Genomic DNA, 19,709 nt, shown 5'->3' with positions numbered 1-19,709 from the left:
TAGGGATAATCTACTCTTGCAGCTTCAGCTGATAATAACTCGATCTCAGGTCAATTTTAGAGAACACAGCTGCACCCTTCAACTGATCAAACAAGTCATCAATGCGGGGCAATGGATATCTGTTCTTTATTGTTACTTTATTCAGCTACCGGTAATCAATACACAAGCGGAGAGTGCCATCTTTCTTCTTAACAAATAGCACTGGAGCTCCCTAAGGTGACACACTAGGGCGAATGAAGCCCTTATCAAGTAGTTCTTGCAACTGCACCTTTAACTCTTTCAACTCTGCTGGTGCCATTCTGTATGGAGTTATGGAGATTGGATCCACACTAGGCATAACATCAATCTCAAACTGCACTTCTTTTTTCGGAGGTAATCCTAGCAACTCATCAGGAAATACATCCGAAAAATCACATACTGTAGGAATGTCCCTCAATGTTGAACTCCCTACTTGGGCGTCTATTACATGTGCCAAGTGTGCTTCACACCCTTTTCTGATCATTTTTCTGGCTAGTGTAGCCGAAATAATAGTTGATGGCAATAACTGCCTCTCCCCATGTATTACCACTTCACCTTACAGAGGGAGACCAAAAGTGACAATCTTCAGTCTACAGTCAATCATGGTGTGATGTCTGGCTAACCAATCCATGCCCAAGATGATATCATAATCTCTGAAGGGCATTTCAATCAAATCTGATAGAAAAACATGTCCTTGGATCACCAATGGATAATCTCCATACATTCTGTTGACCCTGACCTCTTGTCCTAACGAACTAGTTTGGCACCTGAAAACCCATTTTGGCACATGGAACAGCAAGGGAACTAACAATGCTAGCACTAATATATGAGTGGGTAGAACCTGGGTCAAACAATACAAATACTTCTTGATCAAAGAAAAAGAATGTACAGGCCACAATGTCAGATGTTTCAGCCTCTTCCCTCTGTCACATCTTGCAGACTCTGGCTGGAGCACTACCTTGTTCTGACTAGTTTACTACATCCTGATCGCTTGAAGTGCTACCCTAACCTTTGACCCTACCTCTGCTAACTAGTTGTAAACCTCTGATAACAAAACTCTGAATAGATCAATAGTAGGACGTAGCCCAAATCTACAGAGATGCCCCGTACCCCTGCAGTTAAAACAGGCTCCCGAAGCCCAATAACATATCCCAACATGGGTCTTACCACATGTCTCACAAGGGCAGGGAGGGTGAGAACTCCTGGTCATCTGCTGACCAGACCAAGGGTATCTCTGCCCAAAAAATCTACCCCAACCAGACCTTCTACCTCTTCTTGATCCTCCAAAATTCTTTCTCTTACTAGTGGCACCACTGGAACCTTGATCCACTGCCTTTCCACTTTTCTCTTTTTCTGATTTCTCTATCTTCTCTGTTTTCTCTTTCATCGGTGTAGCTTTTGACTCAATTCTTTCTAACTCAAGTGCTTGAGAGATGAGCTCAGAGAAGTTATTATGTTTAAATCTGACCACTTGTATTCTTAAACTAGGCTTTAAGCCAGTTTCAAACCACTTACATCTTTCCTTACAGGTAGAAAGTAGACTCCCGACATAGTGGCTCAGGCGGGAGAACTCCCTTTCATATTCTACCACTGATCTGCTTCCTCGTTTCAGGCTTAAGAACTCTTGTAGCTTCTAGTCCACATAAGAATCTGGGACATATTTTTGTCTGAACTCTCTGAGGAAGTCGTCCCATGATAGCACTGGTAGTTCCACCAAACTATGGGGGATGGTTCTCCATCAATCATATGCATCCCCTTACAGCAGTGACACTAAATATTCAAATCTTAGCTGATCTGTGCAGTGCAGTTTCTTGAACACTCTATCCATTCTCTCCAGCTCTACCTCTAAAGGGGTCTATTGTACCCTTAAACTCTGTAGCCCCATACTTAATTAGCTTGTCATACTGCCTAGCTGGGGGCTGAGGTTGCACCACAGGTGTCTGAAATGGAGCTTGAGTAGGCATGCTCCCAGCCATTTGTTGGAACATCGCAACCATCTGCTGAGCAAATTGTGCAGGAAACTATGGTATTGGTGTGGCTAGTGCCACTGATCCACTTACATTTTGAAGGGCTGGGGCTTCCCCTTGTGCTTCAGCCTCTACAGATTGCTCAACTAAGCGGTCCCCTTCTTCCATTTCAATTTGAGGGTAGGATATCTCCTGAACAAATAAATCAAGGAGATTTCCCACCGTTTGTTCATATTTATAATGTAATGTACTGTATATAGCAAATAAGGATATTGAGCAGTTGTACTTATCATAAAGCAAATACACATTCATAGGTCAAAACATACTTTAAAAACTTGCTCTGATATCACTAAAACATGTCACAACTTACTCCTCTGTAAGGCATAACATGATCCCATAGTATACTTAATGAATTATCAAACTTCGTCTACCGATAACCCATTAAATACACTACAAGTAATTTTAAAATAATTTTATCGTCTTTTGAAGGTGGTGAGCACTTTTAACAGGTATTAAAAACTTTTATTTGAAGTATAAAAGCTAGGTAAAATTTTTTACCATTTTTATTTTTTCGCAAATTTTGTAAAAATTTCGGCAGAATGCCATCTATAATTGAGAAAAATAAAAAATTTTAAAACCTACAAAAAGCACTACCATTGATTTTCAATCACAATCCCCAACCTCCAATATATTAACACAATTCAAATCAACACAATTCAACTCAACTTTCATAATTTACAATGTTTTCAAAACATTTAAATAAACTCATCCACATTGCATTTAAAAATATTTAATTTACATTCACAAGTTTAATTTATAAACATAAAATCCAAAAATAATACTATTTCAAATTTACTGTACAACTGCTCAAGACTAATTACAAAACATACATCCAGTCATATTGTAACACCCCTATTTGTATAGCCTGGTATATTTCACTGTTTCGGTGATCGGTGTCGGTCCAAACAATTAAGGGGATTAGAACCACACTTAAGACAACTAGATAAGCCATAAACACAAATAATTAGTAATTGTCAATTACTTAAGTATAAATAAGAAAAACAGAACATAAGAAGTTAAACGAGCTGAGAGTCACAGTGATGGGTGACCTTCTCGGGAATGACTATGAAGTCAATTTAAACAAGAATTTCAAACCGTAAAATGTGACGCTGCGGTCCTTAGGACCATTACGAACACACTAGAAAAGAGAAAATTATGAAAAAGAATTGTTAAGCCAGTCAAATAATTAGGTCAGGCAGCTGGAAGAAATATTGAATTATTTGCAAACTGGGTTGAACCTGCGAGGGGCAATTTGGCCAATTGACCCTGAGAGCTGACTCCTGACCTAACTATCAAATCAAATTGGACAAAAGAAAATTTTGGAGTCGGGAATTAAATTAGAGAACTAATGGAAAAATAAATGCCAAAGAAAAAGAAAATTGAAAAAGTTTATTTACATCACTTGGATGACATCATCATGATGTCAAAATATAATTTTAATTTTCCTACATAATTGACCAAGTCAAAAGCAATTTTTAATAACATAAAATACTTAAAAAAAGGAAAGAAAAATCATTTTTCTTCTTCTTCCTTCATATGTGCCGCTCACTCTCTCTTCCCTTTCTCATCTCTTCCATTTTTTCCACCATGAAAGCTTGTTTTAAAGCTTTCTAAACCAAAATTCAGCCATAGATTTTGAGGTTTCCTTGGTTAAAACTTGTCCTTACGTCTTGATTTGAAGATTGAAAGTGAAAAAGAAAGGAAAATTAGGGAGTTTGAGAAGAAAAAAAAAGCTCCATATGAGGTAAATCTCTCTCCTAACTTAAATTGATTTATGCTTATAGAATTAACATTGAACAAGTAAAAATAACTTAGAAATTGTGTAAAATCAAATAGAAAATAATTATTGAAGGACTAGAGGAAGATTTGGTCAACTAGGGTTTTGATATATGTATGCATGATTTTGCTGGATTTGAAAGTGTATGTGAGCTTAATTGTGTTGAATAATTATTATTAAATGCATTGAATGGGTTAAATGCAACAATTTAGTGAGTTAGGGTTTTGGACACTTAGGGTTTAGCGACAAAAATGTGAGAAATTTATAAATGATGTCTTTGACCTAGTTTAAGGAGAGAAATGGTCAATTGTGACCTAATGAGGTGTGTTAGGAGTGTTTGACTCAAAAGCAAATTCAGATTGAGTGTAGCATGACCAAGTTAACTTTGAGGGACCAAAAATGAAAATTTACAAGTCCAATTGGTATGAGAACAATTGAGAATGAAAATAGACACTAAATGACACAATTTTCATTGAGGAACCATGCCCAAAAAGTGACCAAAACCTAGTGAACAAATTGACCAAACTTGGAAAATCTCAGTCTGCCCTGTACAAACTGACCAAATGAAGAGTGTTTGTTCATTTGGCCATAACTTGAGCTAGGCAGGTCTAAATGACCTGAAATTTTACCAGTATATAGATGAGATATAGCTCTAAAACTTTCATGAAGAATACAAACCCAAATTATGCCATTAACCAAGTCATTTGGCCACCCAAAATTGGTGACCTAAAATTGCTGGAACCAAAATTTACCCAGAAAATCTGGGTTAAGTCTAATTTGGCAGCCATGGTTCAAATGGCTATAACTTGGGCTACAAAACTCCAATTCAAGTGATTAAAAAAGGAGAATAAACTTAAGACAATAGGAAACATTTTCTATGAAGAAAGTCTTGCAAAATTCTAATAGTAAAATGACCAATGGAACAGTGCAACTTAAGACACCAAAACTAAAAATTTGCAAATTTGCCTAAAAGACTTAGAATTTGAGAAAACAACCAAAACCAACAAATTTAGTGACCAAAATGTGGTATGTGGGTGAAGTTGGAATTCCCATACCTATTAAGCCTTAGAAATTCAACAAATTGACTTGAATAGTATCATGAATAGTAACTCTAAAATGAAAATTTCCAAGAATGTTAGTTTAAGCATATTTGAGCTAGAATTAAGTATTTATAAATTAATTATTGGATTTACTGTGAAATAAGATACTGAAACACTATAAATATTGTGTTTCAGCTGAAAAAGACCCAGAAGGTATAAGGGACTGAGTCAAGGCCTAGAGGCGACTCACGTCAGGTTTGTGCACAAAAATTTTAAATTATAGTTTTCATAATGGAATTTGATTTGTTATACATTGTGAATGTGTTTGTTCATTATGAATTTCGAGAATGTTGTGTTGCCTATTCTACAATGGAAATTTGAAAGGAAAATTAATTATTGATTTGTATGAAATATTTGAACAATATGGTTTTGAATTTAGTTATGGCTTTGAAAATCTTATTTGAAAAATAGTGTGTTGCCTACTTTGAAAATGAAAAGTTTTGAATGAAATATGATTTGTGAATTATATGAAATGTTTGAATAACTTGATTTAAATTGTTTTGAATAATTTGAAATATTGAATTGTGACATTACCATGATGAAGTATTTATGATTCTTTTGATTTTAATTGTTTATAATTCACACTTGGCATGGCAATACTAATATGTTCCTCCTCCACTTGTAGGGTGAGTTTGATATTTGATCACTTTCCTCCCTCTTTGGCTTTCTAGTCTGAGGGGCGAGTTATGATGAGTACTCATTAGCTAGCTAGCCACCTCCCTCATTGATTTCGATTAGTGGGGTGAGTATGCCTTATCGTGATGTACACACGACATGTTCGAAAATTTTGTGTCATGGTCTAAGTTGTGTTATTGTTTGGCAACACTATGTTTATTAAATTGTTTGATCAAGTTGTGTTGTATTAAACTTTGAAAATTATGATTTGTTATAAACGTGATTTAAAAAAAAAATGGTAAAATGCAATTATGAGATTTTTGAATGACGATTTGTTAATAAATATTTTATATTATGTATTTTATGCTTTATTGTGCACCACTGAGTATTTATATACTTAGCAATAGCTTTAACTTGCTGTCGCAGATAGAGAAAAAGACAGAGCAGCAGAGCGAGTTGCTATAGTTAGAGAGGAGAACAAATGAAGGATTTTTGTACGGGTATTTTTCTATACCCTGGTAGTTTAGTTTGATATAAATATGATAGTATGCATATGTATCTCTATAATTTAAGCAGTTATACAGATAGAATTGTAATAATATTATTTTTGAGATTTTGCATCTGTAAATTAACTTATGATTGTAAATTAATGATTTAAAACATAATGTCCATGAGTTATGAAATGTTTGGAGATATTCATTCTTGATTTGAAATTTGAATTTTGAATTGAAGTGTTGCTATTGCTGTTGATTTGAAGTTTGATGGTTGCAGATGGAGTTGTGATTGAGAAATATATTGGGAGTGTTTCTATTTTCAGGTTTTGAAGAACTATTTTCTCAAAATATAAACGGCACTCTGTCGAAATTTTTGTAAAAATTTGCGGAGATTTTAAATATCTAAGAATTTAATTTATGTTTGGACTTTAAATAAATGTTTTTAAAATTTGAAAAAAAAAATTTTACCCACCAATTCCAAAATGAATGAAAATTGTTTTAAAATCCCTTGTAGTATATTTAATGGGTTACTGGTAGGTGAAGTACAGTAATTCATTAGGTGTACTACGGGAACATGTTACATCTTACGAGGAGTAGGGTGTGACACATATACATCAAAATAAATATGTACAAAAGAGTATAATTCAATACCCGACAAAAATCCAAAAGTGAAGTACTTTCAGTCCTTAGTAGCTTACTCTGCTGCTTTATTAGTCTCTCTACCTGTGACAGTAATGAAAAGCCATCGCTGAGTACAATTACTCAGTGGTGCACAACATAGCAAAATACCAATTTATACATATATTAATTCATTATTAGTCCAAATACAGTATTAGAATTGATAAACAGATACAAAGCACAATTAAGAATTTTAATCAAAGAAATTTTCATTTCAGATGCCATAAAATAATTTTTATAAAATCACACAATCATATCATGCTATCAATATATTTTTCATCTCAATAGCCAAAGGCTTATGAGGAATACCAAGGCTAGCTAGCTCAATTCTATGGGTACCCATTTAAATTTCTTCCTCTACTGGCACACACCTCAACACTTCAACTAGAGAGAGAATACAAAACTATTTGCTCCCACTAGTCGAGCTAGTGAGGAATTCAAACATTTGGTCATGACACCGTGGTTTCAAACTATTTTAACAATTTTCTAAACATTAAAATGCCAACTATTTACATACAATTTATTTTCCCAACCATTTGGGTCAATAGCATATATATATCATTTCAATAGAATTATTCGATATAAAAAAAGTCATAAATAATTTTCACAATTCATTCAACACATTTTCAAAAGAAAATTCAAAAAGAGATCTTATGTTATGCAAAAACCTCTTACGAGTCGCCTCTCGGCCTTGACTCGGTGTCTCTTATTCTTTTCCAGTATCCTTCTCAAATGAAACACACAATTCACAGTATTTCAGTATCACAACTTATAATAATTCTAATAATAAATTTTATGTCTACTTAATTGCACCCCTAATTTTGCTTAAAATAACACTCCTTAAACTTTGTATTTTAGGGTTACTATTCATGGTACTATTCAAGTCAAAATATTGACTTTCTCATGCTTAATAGTTATGTGAATTTCAATTATTCCCACATACCACATTTTGAGATTCTAATTTGTTGGTCTTGATTGCCATTTAAATTTTCTAGGTCTCCTAAGAGAAAATTCAATTTTCCAGTTTTGGTGCCTTGTTTTGCACTGTTCCATTAGTCTAGTTACTACAGGAATTTGGCTAAGTGTTCTTCATAAACGTTGTTCCTTATTGTCTTATATTTAATTTCCTTTTTGAATCACTCCATTTGGATTTTTGTAGCCCAAGATATGGACATTTTTCTAAGGCTGGCCGGATTAATTCAAACTCAGAATTCTGGGCACTTTCATGGTTCTAGTAGTTTTGGTGTACTAACTGCAGCTCACTTTTTGGATGGTTTATGGTTAGAATTTGGATTTGTGTTCTTCATCAAAGTTGTAGTGCTATGTCTCAGCTTTCCATCGGTATAAAATTCAGGCCATTTGGATCTTCTACACTAAGTTATGGCCAACTGTTCATTTGGTCATTTCTGTATAATGGCAGTGCACATTACCCGAATTTGACCTAATTGTTTATTATCTTAATGTCATTTTCTTGGCATGGTTTCTACATGAAAATTGTGTCATTATGTGTCTACTTTCATATCCAATTGGCCTTATACCAATTGGGGTGGCAGAATTACAGTTTTGTTCCCTGTTTAGTGATAAAAAAACTAAAAATTTAAGCAACTATGGTCTATGTTGAGAATAATCTAATATTGTTGCTGGATTAAAATGTGAATCATTTAAACCCCAATTATATCCTATTTTATCCTATTTATCCTTCTGAAATTAAATTTATCTTGTTTTTGGCAAGTTTTCCCTCACTGACTCTAAAGCTCCTTAACATCAAAATTTAGTTGATTTTAATTTAACTTATCTGTACAAATTTGAAGATTCTATTGGCGTTCATGTTCAGTTTAAGTTGGACCATGTGTCAAATATACTAATATTTATGATTGTTAGTTAATTAATTATAAATATTTAACATACTTCACTGTAGTTTCTTGGCGTTTGAAGGAATATATTTTTACTGGTCTTTAATGTATGAATAGACATTCTTGTTGAAAAGGCGGAGTCTTTCTAAGAAATTGGAATAAAGAATACACATATGGCCAATACAAAAATAGGTGGTATCCTTTCTAATTAATTATAATATTTTTTATTAATTCGACTCTTTAATTGATTATAATATATTTTTTTTATCCTTTTTACCTTTTTTTTTCTTGTTATCCCTTTTTAACCATTGACTTAGTATTAAGTGGACAATTGATTATTTACTTTTGGCATGTAATTAAACCCGATTAGATTCTTCAAATTATGATCCTATAATATTGTCAAAATCAAAGAATCCTTAATAATGAGATTACTTTATTCTTTCATTATTTTAAAATCAATTAATCTTAGTTTTTATTATTCGTTAATAACTCTATATTTTAGAGTTTGATTATTAAAAATATAAAGCAATAATATGAGTACTCATTCTATTCGTCCTCAACAAGCACACACCTCAACACTTCAGCCAGAGAGGGAATTCAATTCATTCCACTAGACAAGCTAGTGAGGAATTCAATCAATATACATGATAGCTATAGTTTCAAACCATATACAATGCTTTTCAATCAATAAGTATCCATCAAATATCAATCAAACAATTTTTCACAATTTAAAACAATAATATATAAATAGTAATAATTTATTTCAATTGAAAAATTCAAAAGAAATAACTATTGTGCACAAACCTCTGATAACTATCTCTTGGCTCTGACTTAGTGTTTCCTTCCCCTTCCCTGAATCTTTGCTAACTGAAACACACAATTTGAAGTGTTTCAGTACTCATTTAAACTGTCTCTAAGGATAAAGCTTAATGCTTAATTTATTGAATTCTATTATTTCCTCAGTAAACCTAAGATGTTGACCCTCGATGCACTCTAGGTGAATTAGGTTTTAATGTTACCAATATGTCACATTTGTAGCCTTTGAGTGTTGGTACATGTTACCAAATTCATTTCCAAGTATGTTGCATTTTATTGCAATTTGTCGAATTTCGGTATACTAATTTGACCTAGCCAGACGACCTAGTTCCCTCAGTTTTCGGGTTTCGGTCAAAACTATAAACTTGTAGGTCTATGTCTTATTGCATGTGGGACAAAATTTCAGGTCATTCTGAGTTATGTAGACCAAGTTATGGTCAATTTACCAATGCTGGACAGAATGTACCAAAATGGTAGGTTTAGGTCATTTTTAGGTCACTTTTGGTTCGGCCAGTTTTTGGACCTGAATTTTTGTAAGTTATTTGGCTTGGTTCTGGCCATTTCTGGGCTTTTGTGTCTTCATAAGAATTGTAGATATATGTCTAAAATATTTATGGTAAAAATTTTAGGTTAATTGGACCTGTTTTGAGTGAGTTATGGCCAAAATACCAACTGCTGCCCAAATGGTCAATTTTCAGGTTTTCAAAGCACTAATTCGGATTTGGTCATTTTTCAAGTCACCTTCCAAGTAGAATTTTGGTAAGTTTCCTTCATGAAAATTGACACTTTTTGTGCCTAGTTTCACCTCCAATTGGTCTCATGCCAATTGGAGCCACATACTTAAGGTTCTAAGCCAAAACATACACTGCCCTATTGTACATTGTTCACCCTTTACCAATTTACACATCCTATGCTTACCAAGTTATTTCCTTCATGTCATTTCTTGTTTGTACCATAACATAAACACATTTAGCAACTCATTTTTGGTCATTTTGGCAGCTTATAACCATTCTCAATATGCACATTATAGTACAGAATTTTCCAAGTCCAATTACAAACAATTTAACCATATGACATGGCTCATTTACATGTCCATTTTCAAACCTTTATACACATATACATGTTGCCATAACAAGCACCATAATTCAATAACATAATTCCATAACCCAAACCATGAAACAACACATTTTGATCTACACTTCAAAGTTGTCGATTTGTACATCTCCTTCAATTAGTTTCCAAGCTTTCAAAATCATACCTTACACATGGCATTCAAGTACCATACAATGAAACCTATAAATCATCATTCAAACCACTATTTACGTGCAAGTATAAACTGTTCTTATTGAAATTCCATGGCTGCCAAAATGTACCTCTCCATTAACTCATCAAACTTCAAAAATCCTTCCACAAATCAACTACCCATAACATCCATTGAAGGTTTAATGAAACAAGAATAAAAAATACATACTTACCACTTATGAAATTCTTCAAAACCTCACCAAAACTTAATTTTCTTGCTGCCTATCTTCTGCCCAAGTTGTGTAGAACAACTTTAGTGAAGGAATCAAGTGGAAAAATGGGCTTACTTCATGCTTGCATAGAGCTTGTAAAATGCGGCCATGGAGGATTTCCTTCACCAATTTTTGGCTGGTTTTGGCAAGGTGAGGAAGATGAAGGCATATTCTGCCCATATGCTAATTACATGTCCACTTAAGTGGAGTTAGTGGAGCACCATCACCCATTTTAAGGTTTATTTATTCTAAAGTTTCCAAATTATCACATTTAACTCCTATCTTTTGCTATTTAAATTAGGTACCACCAATTTATTTTTTCATGACATTTTCCTAGTGTAATACCATTTATTTTTAATGGACATTTAGGTCAAAAGATAACTCAGAGTGTCAAATGACCACAATGCCCCTATTCGGGTTACATTCCTGATTTTTCGGTAACACTGAGTTTTTTATCATTTTCTTGATTTTTCATTTTTCTTTGTACTAATTAATTAATTTTTCTATGATATTTCTAATGTTATTTATACTTCAATAGGTATTTATTTAAGTCTTAATAATATTTTTCAGGGTTTCCCGCAGTCCAGGGCTAGTTAACGGTCCACGCCGCAACTTCCCGGTGCGGTCACCCATCACTAGGGTTCTCGGCTCGTTTAACATGGTTACATTTCATTGCTATTATTTTTCCTTCTTTTTTTTTGTATTTTCTTTTCTTGTATTTCATTATTTTATGTCTCCTCACTCATATCTAAGTGTAGTTCTAGGCATCCTAGCTGTTCGGACAGCACTGTTCACAGGAACAGTAGAACGCACTACCGAACATAGGGGTGTTTTAGTTCGTGCCACCCGCTCGGCCTGACTACCTCAACTTCATCCGATGTCCATGAGATATGAATGGAGGAAGGACTAGCAGCTCTCTAACCAATGGCACCACTCATTTTCAGAAAACGAAAGTGAGAACCAGCCAAGAAAAGATAAAAACCCATAATGGAGTGTGAATCGGTGCCTGAAAACTTTAGAAAGTGAGAGGGAGTGTTAAAGTCACTAGGGGAAGGTTTGAAAATGTCATAAGGGAACAAATGGCTAACCTTTCTCCTATTTATACCTGTCTGAGCATTAAATGCTAACGAAGTCCCAAGTGACGCATTGATTAGCAGAATCGGGCCCCCTCCATGACACGTCACAAGAAGATTCCAAAAACATAGTAAAAAGGTCGGATAAATGAGATTGGTTAACGAAGGTCATCAGAATGAACAAGTTTCCAAGCCCACAAATCGACAAATGGCGATTTATTTAGGGATCAGATCGGGCACATTTATTAGAGATCGGAAAAATAACCAATGCAATAATAAAACAAAAACATTCATGTAAAATTTCATTCCATTTCCAAAAGATTAGATTACATCATTTGGGCGATCTCAAAATATCAGATTACATCATTTGGGCAATTCCAAAAGATTAGATTACATCATTTGGGTGATTTGAAAAGATCATTTGGGCGATCTCAAAAGATCGGATTACATCATTTGGGTGATCTCTCAAAATCAGCACTACATTCTGCCTAACTTAAGACTACTCCGATGCTCAAAATGTTGGACTATGTCAAAGCCTAGTGTTGTGGCTGAATCAAAAGATGTGTTTGGTCAGAAAGCCAGCAATAAATACTGGGCAGATGTATAGCTCAGATGGGGTGACTATGACTCTCATGATATTAAGCGATGTCATTATCAATATCATCGACCAGAACCGACTTGCAATCAGGACCCTCGAGATGATAAGAAGCCAAGTGAACTTCAAGGGGTGGTCACCGATATCAAGATTAAAATTAGTGGTCCTCTTATTAGAGATCAGTCTACGAGCCATGTCGATGGGCTGACCTGAGATTGGCATGGTAGTTAGTTTTGACCTTGATCGGTTAATTAGTTCAGTTCTCTCACCACCATCGGATGAAACCCTCATAAACCTCTGATCACCGGAGTTGCTCATTTTCAGGAAATGAACAAAGAAAGAATTCAAAAAAAGATTAAAGTGGTTGTCATGGGAAAGATTCTTGTCGGAAAAGCCAAGAACTGAAGAATGAAACATTGAAGATTCACGGGAGAAAGTTGTGAATATGCAAAGGAAAAGCCCTCGGCATATATATAGGGCCCCAGCATTTATTGCATATAGAACTCAAAGCGGATGCATCGGTAACGAAAGAATTTATTGCTTTGACCGATACAGATCAGATGGAGAGGAAATATCAGGAATAAGGGATATCGGCAAATAAAAAGGGACCCGATGCAAGAGACAGAGATCGAAATAATGACCCTAAAAGGGGTCGGTCATAATGGGAAGATCAGAAAAGTGAGGGAAGACCCATAAGATCAGAGAACTCAGGGAATTGAATAACTTATGATCATGGCCTTTAATTAGCTCCCTCCACCGTCAGATCCGAGTTAGTTAAAGCATCACAGGCATGATCTGATCCTCATCACACATCTCATTTGTAAGGACACACTCCTAGCCACTAGATTCCAAATGGTTAAAGTAGCCTAGTACATCTCGATCTACACCATCGATTATAATTGTAAGGATGGATTTGGAGCCCTCGGATTAAAAGCAGACGACAGAATCAGCACCTTTTATTCTCGACCTTTGAATCCATTTCGTAAGGCAAACCCCTTGAACATTGGATCAAGGGGCAAAAGGACAGAAATTCTAGATGAAATCCTAACCCTCAATTTTGATTCTCTTTAATTTCCAGACATCAGATTATGTCCTTTTGAATACAAGCCTTCCGTCTCCTCTTGATGTAATCTTGGCCCTCCACTTTGAGCACCCATTCCTTATAAATACCTGCATGCAATATTGTAAAAAAAAAGGTGGTGATTATCATGAGAAAACTCTGAACTTTGACATAGCCTTATTATTTGTCATTCAAAGCTCTTAAAGTTTTGATAAACTTCTGAAACCAATTTTCTAGAGTATTTTGCTCAAAAGAGCTCTAAACCCTGTGACTCTCATCCTTAGTATTTGTTCATTGTCCGGTGAGCCCAACCCCCACTTCACTTCGTTCCTCAGGTCGGCTCCAATTTTGCGGCCATCTCAGTCTTCAGCTCCCAAAGATTTGTTGATACTAGTGTCGGCTCACCCGTCATCTCAACTTTCTATAGGTAAGTGTCTAATCTACTGTTTGTCGAATACCCTTGGCTCATTTCTTTAAGTTTTTTAAGGTATCTGATCACGCTGAATCTTAGGATAGGTTGCCTTAGATCCTAATCAATATTTTTGCCTCTTTTCGTCAATTCATAAATTTCATCTTTATCATCACTTTATTGTATTTCCCTCGAAAATGAATGTTCAAGTCATCAGCGACTAGCAAATACTCTGAAGAGTATAGGTTGAGGTACTGCCCCGATAGCTTTTAGTCCCAACAAATGAAAATAATAAGAGAACGAGCATGACTCAAGTAATCATAGAAAAGTCACTATAAGCTGGAAAGGTCAGAAGGAGAAAATAAGTCACGAGATTGGGCCCTGGAGTGAGCTGGAATGATAAGACAATGTATCGAGAATCGAGATAAAGTTCAAATTTCGGATAGGCGACCTGAAAAAGGATAGAGTCAAGAACCAAAGGGTTCAGGTAAAGCAACCACGCGAAAGATCAGCAAGGAGCTCGGTTCAACGTTTACTGTTTAGTATGGGATTCCATAGTCTAGGAAAAGCCTTTCAAAGGGGCCTCTGTGCCTTTTGTAATTCTTTCTGATATGAAGGGGATCAGGAAAAAACCCTTACCTGAATCCCTATGTTAGAATTTTAATAAAATGCAATTCTTACAAACACTAAGAGATCGGAGGAGAGTTCTTACTCGAGTTCTCAGCTTAAACTTTTAGTAAAACATATTAAGAGATCGGGAGAGAGTTCTTACTCGAATTCTCAAATTCTTAATACACTAAGAGATCGAGAGAGAGTTCTTACCTGAATTCTTAGCTCAAACTTTTAATAAAACATATTAAGAGATCGAGAGAGAGTTCTTACCCGAGTTCTCAACTTAAATTCATAATACACTAAGAGATCGGGGGAGAGTTCTTACCCGAATTCTCAACTCAAACTTTTAGTAAAAAATATTAAGAGATCGAAAGAAAGTTCTTGTAACACCCCTATTTGTATAGCCTGGTATATTTCACTATTCCGGTAACCGGTGTCGGTCCGGATAATTAAAGGGATTAGAACCACATCTAAGATAACTAGATGAGCCCTAAACACAAATAATTAGTAATTATCAATTAGTTAAGTATAAATAAGAAAAACAGAACATAAGAAGTTAAACGAGCTGAGAGTCACAGTGATGGGTGACCTTCTTAGGAAGGATTGCGAAGTCGATTTAAACTCAAATTTCGAACCGTAAAATGTGACGCCGCGGTCCTTAGGACTATTGCAAACACAGTAGAAAAGAGAAAATCACAAAAAAGAATTGTTAAGCTAGTCAAATAATTAGGTTAGGGAGCCGAAATAAATATTGAATTATTTACAAACTGGGTAGAACCGGCGAGGGGCAATTTGGTCAATTGACCACGAAAGCTGACTCCTCACCTAACTGTCAAATAAAATTGGAGAAAAGAAAATTTCAGAATCGGGAATTAAATTAAAGAACTAATAGAAAAATAAATAGAAAAAAAATGAAAAAGGAAAAGTAAAAAGTGATGACATCATGCATGATATTATAAATAGATAATTAATAAATTTAATTAATTTGATTTTATGGTCTTCCATAAGACTAAAAACATAAAAAAAAAGGAAAACTTATCTTCTTCAAGCCGTCAACCACCTCTCTCTCCCTCACCCTCACTTTCCTCCATTAGAGCTCTTTTGTGAGCTTGAAGAAACTAAATTTCAGCCATAGAAATTGCAAGTTCCATAATTAAAGTTTGTTTGGGCAACTAGAGAATAAGAGTTAAGGTGAAAGAAAGAGGAAAGGAAGGAGTTGAAGAGGAAGAAAATTATGCACTAAGTTTAGTGACCCAACTTGAATTTTTTTGGTTTAATTCTAATGTTTATGATTGCATGAACTTGGAAATAAACTTAAAATGAAATAAAAACAAGTATTAGGGGACAAAGTTGAATTTTGGCCAGCTAGGGTTTGATGGTGTATACATGTGTTTCGATTGAATTAGTAGAGTAGGTAAGCTTGAATGAGTTAAGGAAACATGTTTATAGGTGCTTAATTAGCTAAATGCAACAAATGGCATGAACTAGGGTTTTGGAGAGAAAAATGTAAGAATGTGTTAAATGGTGTGTTGGACTTGGTTTGAGGTGAGAAATGGTCATTTGTGACCAATTGAGATGTGTTGGAAGTGTTAGAAGTGAGTTTAAATTCGGATTGAAAATGGTCATGCTGTAGGCAGCAGGACCAAGGTCCTTTTGAGGGACCAAAACTGAAAATTTATAAGTCCAATTGGTATGAGACCAATTGGGAATGAAAATAGACACAAAATGGAACATTTTTCATTTAGGAATCATGCCTAAAAAGTGACCAAAATCGAGTGAACAAATTGACCAAATCTAGATTTATGCAGTCTGACCTGTTCAAAAATGATCAAATGAACAGTATTTATTCATTTGGCCATAACTTGGGTTAGGCAGGTCTAAATGACCTGATATTTTACCAGTGGACAGTTGAGATATAGATATAAAACTTTCATGAAGAACACAAACCCAAATTATGCCCTTAACCAAGTCATTTGGCCACCCAAAGTTAGTGACCTAAAACTGCCAGAACCAGTTTGGTGCCCAAAAATCAAGGTTAAGTCCAATCCGGTAGCCACGATTCAAATGGCTATAACTTGAGCTACAAAACTCCAATTGGAGTGATTAAAAAGGAGAATAAAGTTAAGACAATAGGGAACATTTTCTATGAAGAAAATTTTGCCAAATTCTAACAGCAAAATGACCAATGGAACAGTGCAACTTAAGACACCAAAACTGAAAATTTGCAAATTTGCCTAAAAGACTTAGAATTTGAGTAAACAACTAAAACCAACAAATTTAGTAACCAAAATGTGGTATGTGGGTGAAGTTGGAATTCCCATACCTATTAAGCCTTAGAAAGTCAACAAATTGACTTGAATAGTATCATGAATAGTAACCCCGAAACACAAATTTTAAATAATGTCAAGTTTAGCACATTAGAGCTAGGTAAAAGTGAATTTAAATTTATTTTTGGATTTATGCTAAGTTATGGTGCTGAAACACTGTGAAACTTTGTGTTTCAGTGGAAAGGAACACCAGAAAAGAACCCGAGGAATCAAGTCAAGGCCAAGAGGTGACTCGCTTAAGGTTTATGCACAACATCAACATGTTTTAAAATTCATTTACAAAGTGAATGAAATATGTATTTTACTTTTGGTTTGAATTATTAAAAGTTTATTTGTGTATATTTGAATTGGCAATGTTTAGTAAATTGTTAAGATAAGTTTTGAAACCACAGTGTCATGACCATATATTTGAACACCTCACTAGCATGACTAGTGGGGGTAATCAGTTTCGAATTTTGATTCCTTCTCTGGCTGAAGTGTTGAGGTGTGTGCCAGTAGAAGAAGAAATTGAATGGATATCCATATATTTGAGCTAGCTAGCCTTGTGATGTGACTTCTCCTTAGCCTTTGGCTATTGAGATTATATTTGTTTCGAATGGCATGATATAACTGTGGGTTTTATGATATTGGTTTTGATACTTCAAAATGAAATTGTTTGGATTAAAATCTCATAATTCATATTTTGTATTTAATTCTCATGTTCAGTCCAATTTTTGAATAAATATTATTTAAATTCTGCATAAAGATTATTTTAGTATGTTGTGCACCACTGAGTCTTAGTACTCAGTGATGGCTGTTATTGCTGTTGCAGATATAGAGACTAGAGGAGCAGCAGATTGAACTGCTGAGGATTGAGGAGCTACCTGCTTTGAAGTTATCGGGTATATTTTATACTCTGATTGTAAAAATTTATTTTGATGTATGTAATGTATGTAAATGTATGGACATGTAAAATTGGTTATGAGCAGTTGTATAAAGCTTGTAATAAATTTTGTCTTGGATTTCTCTGAATGTAAATTTTTGTAATAATGTATATAAATTGTTTTATCTTTAATGAAATATGAATGAAAATATTTTGTTGTAATTTGAATAGAATTGATTAATAGTATTTTGATGATTGTTGAATTTTGAAAATTGATAAATGATGTTGAAATTGATTAGGATGGTTGTGAATTTGAAGAAGTTGTTGAGATAAATTATTGGAAGTGCTTTTTATAGGAATTTGAAGAACTGTTTTCTCAAAATACAGACGGCACTCTACCGAAATTTTTATAAAATTTGTAGAAAAATAAAATGGGATAAAAATTTTACTAGTTTTAAAACTTTAAATAAATGATTTTAATATCTATTTAGAAATGCTCACCACTTATAAAAGTAAGAAAATTGTTTTAAAATCTCTTGTAGGGTACTTAATGAGTTATCGGTAGGTGAAGTTTGGTAGTTCATTAGGTATTCTACAGGATAATGTTATGTCTTACAGAGGGGTAAGGTGTGACGGTTCTTACCTGAGTTCTCAACTTAAATTCGTAATACACTAAGAGATCGAGGGAGAGTTCTTACCCAAATTCTCAGCTCAAACTTTTAGTAAAACATGTTAAGAGATCGAGAGAGAGTTCTTACCCGAGTTCTCAATTTAAATTCGTAACACTACAAGATTGGGGGAGATTTCTTACCCGAATTCTTAGCTCAAACTTTTAGTAAAACATATTAAGAGATCGGGAGAGAGTTCTTACCCTAGTTCTCAACTTAAATTCGTAATGCACTATGAGATCGGGAGAGAGTTCTTACCCGACATCTCAGCTTGAACTTAAAATATATCAAGAGGTCGGGAGAGAGTCCTTTCCCAGATTCTCAACAAAATTTTAATAAAATACTTCAGATCGGGAGAGAGTCCTTCCTCCTTTAATCCTAATACCTCTGTCACGAAACTCTCTATATGTTCTAAATAAGGGATCGGTGGGAGAGTTCTTCCAAAGTACCCTGAGTATGACGTTGAGGCCCGATAGGGGGTCCTCTTTAAGGCGCTCATACCTATAAAGAAAAATTCCCTCCAAAAGCATCATAACTTTAGTATTCATATTAATTCTCAAAATACCTATTATACAATGCCCATTCACTAAAGGGTCATCTCATGTACTCGTGTTCTTGGGCAACCCGTGATAGTGAAATATTAAATATTCCTTTTGTCCATTACAAAGGATTAACATCGTCATTCTCCTCCTCTTAAACTATTAATTTCAATTCATAAAGAACACCTCATTAAATTCGCTTACCCTCATTGAGGGATGAGGTATGGTGCCTAACACCTTTCCTACCCATATGTGGACTCCGGACCTAAAATCTCTATTTTTGAAGTGGTTCTTAATTTATTTTTATAGATGGTTTTCTTAAATTTTTCTCAAAATTAAGGTGGCGACTCCTCACTTTTCCCACTTCGGTGAGAATCGTCCAGCGACTGTAAAGTTCTTGCAACAGGTTTCATATGAAACAAAGAGAAGAGAGCAAATGAACTCAAAATAGTAGAGTAGTGGTGAGAGGGGTGCATCAGGGTGTCAACATTCCTTACTATGAAGTGTTAACTGATATTATTGAACTTCATTATATAGAAGGAATAAAAGTTGTACTATTTCAATGAGATTGGTATGATATCAACTTAAGAAGGTATTAGTTATAAGAGAGATCATCATGGAACGATTAGTATTAATACAACGTGAAAGTTGAATACTGATGAGCCATTTATG

The sequence above is a fragment of the Hevea brasiliensis genome, chromosome 11 (genome assembly GCF_030052815.1).
Source record: "Hevea brasiliensis isolate MT/VB/25A 57/8 chromosome 11, ASM3005281v1, whole genome shotgun sequence".
Lineage (NCBI taxonomy): Eukaryota > Viridiplantae > Streptophyta > Magnoliopsida > Malpighiales > Euphorbiaceae > Hevea > Hevea brasiliensis.
Note: the sequence above shows the minus strand (reverse complement) of the source record.